Source organism: Cupressus sempervirens, chromosome 9 (genome assembly GCF_028749045.1).
Source record: "Cupressus sempervirens isolate cs-2001-9-10 chromosome 9, ASM2874904v1, whole genome shotgun sequence".
NCBI classification, from domain to species: Eukaryota; Viridiplantae; Streptophyta; class Pinopsida; order Cupressales; family Cupressaceae; genus Cupressus; species Cupressus sempervirens.
The window spans coordinates 723,633,424-723,636,296 of NC_143126.1; the positions used below are offsets into that span (position 1 = coordinate 723,633,424).

The window sequence follows — 2,873 nt, forward strand, 5'->3', positions numbered from 1 at the left end:
TTATCAATATGTGAAAAAATGGAACTTGTTGTATTTTGAAGTACTGAGAAGATGGCCTTGCCCTTCCCCAGGAGTTTCAGAAATCAGAGACATTAGGTAAGAGAGTGAAAATGTTACTATCGCTTCAACGCACATGATGCAATTGGAAATGAAAATTTTGATGGTAATCATTTTGTTATAAGGGAGAGACTAGGGATGATCATTGTTACTATCTCTTTAGTAGTGGAATTTTGTTTTCTCTTGAATTTGGTGGTGGGGGATCAGTGGTAAGTCTCCTTGGATATTCCTTCTTATGATGTTAGTGACAAGTGTTGCTCTTTGAAAACACTTGTACAATCTTTTTAAAATTATTAGATAAAAAAAGAGAATTGTAAGTATTAAACATGATTAGCCTTTAGTTCCTAGAAGATCTTTATTTTCCCATCAATGCATTTAGAAAGTTAAGTTTTAAGAAGATCATAAATAGAAAAAATTAGAGAAGCAATTTAAACATTTATATTGATTGGAAACACGTGAGTCTTGAGTTTCCTCTACCTTTTAAAGAACGTTCCTTAGCTAGCAGACCTAATTCCACATTCCATAAGAATGTCATTGCGCTAAAGATTTAGGAAACCAACTGCTCTAAGATAAAGCTTCCCAGTCAATAATTATCTAGCCTATTGAGGAACATAATACTTCTCAATTAAACTTGTGTTAATTCAGTATTAATTTTGTAATTAACTACAATTTCAGTATCTGTGTACAGGGGGTGACTGAGAAAACTATTTGAGGTCCAATTTGAAAAAATATTTGTAAGGATCTCGACCAAGGTTCACAACTTCGATGATTAATACATTCATTCAGGCCAGAACCTCACTACAAAAAAAAATATATAAAAAAGGTAGTGAATAACGTCATGTCTAGACCCAAATCAACCAATGAAAGTCAAATTAGCATAATGTGGAACAACAGTATATGCATTGAGTGGGTTGTCATAAAAAAGCTTCATAATAAAATTCATGTCTAGAATTAAAAGACCTTAAAGAACATTTATGCTTGTAACACAAATGGCCATTCAAAACTGAATATGATTATAATATGTGAAATAGCATTACAAGAACTTGTAATGCTCTTGTGAACATCGTGTTAATTCTTTTAAGAATCCCTAAGATGCTTGTTATACTCAAAATTTTGTTGAAATTGAATTAATTTTTATCCTGTCGGTTAATTGGCTTAGGGTGATATATGCTTCTTGGATGGAATAATGAGTTCGTGATTAACTCTATATTAAGATTCATAGCATCTTCTAGTTATTTGCAAAGGAAATTTATAAATTACTTGCTAATGTCATATGGCTTGCTTGAGAAAGATGTTCGTGTTCTTATTGATGGGTACTAATGACTATCCACATTTAGTTCTTCAATATCCTATTTGACAAGCTTTCCATAGACATTTCTTTGCCATACTAAGTATTTTTGAAAACATATTTGAGTAGAAGGACTACAGTAGATACTACATGATGTTTTAACAAATAAAGTAATGGGTTAAAGACTATTATTTCCAAGGTATTATGTCATAGTATTTTAATTGTAATGATCTTAGACTAATGATATTCTTGAAGGTAACTTCGACATGCAGCAAGAAAGACAACCTACAGCCAAGGCTATATTGTGCCTACAACCAAAGCCATAAATGCTCACAGCCAAAGCCACTAGTGCACATAGCCAAAGCCATGGATGCTTATAGCCAAAGTTACAAGTGTTCGCAGCCAAAGCCATGAGTACATGAATTCGATGATCACAATTGTTTACAACTATTCACCAGAAACAGCTTCTTTGCAGTTTTTGAGAAATACTAATAAAGCAAAAAAGAACATCTACTAGTTGGTAGACATAATGGCAACTCTCTAGCAATTGAATTTAATTTCATACATGCACATATCTAATTTAATGTCATACACGAACATATCTAATTTAACATCATACATGAACAAACATATAATATAAAATGATATCCAATAATGTCATATACATTAACAAACACATAATATATTATGATAACCAATAATGTCGTATATGAACAAACATATCATATATTAACCAATAATGTCATACATCAAATATGTCATACATCAAATATAGAATGTCATATGTACATCAAATGTGTATCGAATATGTCTCTCAGATGCCTATATATATACATGGGGAAGGAAACAAGTCTCTATATATATGTATCAAATATCTCAACTACATCTTTTCCTTCCCACGAGGGGAAGGAAACAAGTCTCTCGACGTCCTTTTCCGTTGTGTGGAGGGAGACAGTGAAGATGACGAGGCCCTCTTGACACGCTCACTTGACCTCTTGTTGAGGCTCTTCTCCGGGTCCAACTGATACAAAGAAAGTAGACATGAATCAATATTTATTATACGTTGAAATAAAATATATGTACTCACAAAATCAATTATTTTCTTACCGCCAACAAATAGTCACTCTGTAAGTCCACCTCAAATGCTCGTGGACGATCAGGCGTGACAAGACCCTACAACAATTCAATAAATATAATCACTTATAAATAACATTAGAAATTTTGAGATTAACTATTATAAACAACTAAAACGAAGAAAATTCTTTCATACCTCCGTCAGTGGCTGTGAGCTAGCCACAGCTGCGGCCACTCCACTATCAACAGACTGTCGCAGATGAGGAGGTGTGTCCGACATCATGAGCTGCATGTCATACAATACATGTTATATCTAACATGAAACATGGAATAAATATAATCAAATGAATTAAATTAACATGAAACAACTGTACCTGTGTGAAGCTCGTATGATGTCTCTACTCTACGTCTGTGGTAAAGGTTGAGGGTCCTGTGGAGAACTGATGCACATGCA

At 33.3% G+C, this 2,873-nt stretch overlaps 1 long non-coding RNA gene across 1 annotated transcript; it reads right to left on the bottom strand.

The window, feature by feature from the left end:
- Positions 1–2,452: 2,452 nt before the first annotated feature.
- LOC149540755 (uncharacterized) lies at positions 2,453–2,873 on the bottom strand. The gene is made up of 3 exons (XR_016356043.1): positions 2,794–2,873; positions 2,616–2,705; positions 2,453–2,518 (listed from the first exon to the last, which is right to left on the bottom strand). It is a non-coding gene; the product is annotated as an uncharacterized LOC149540755 (long non-coding RNA).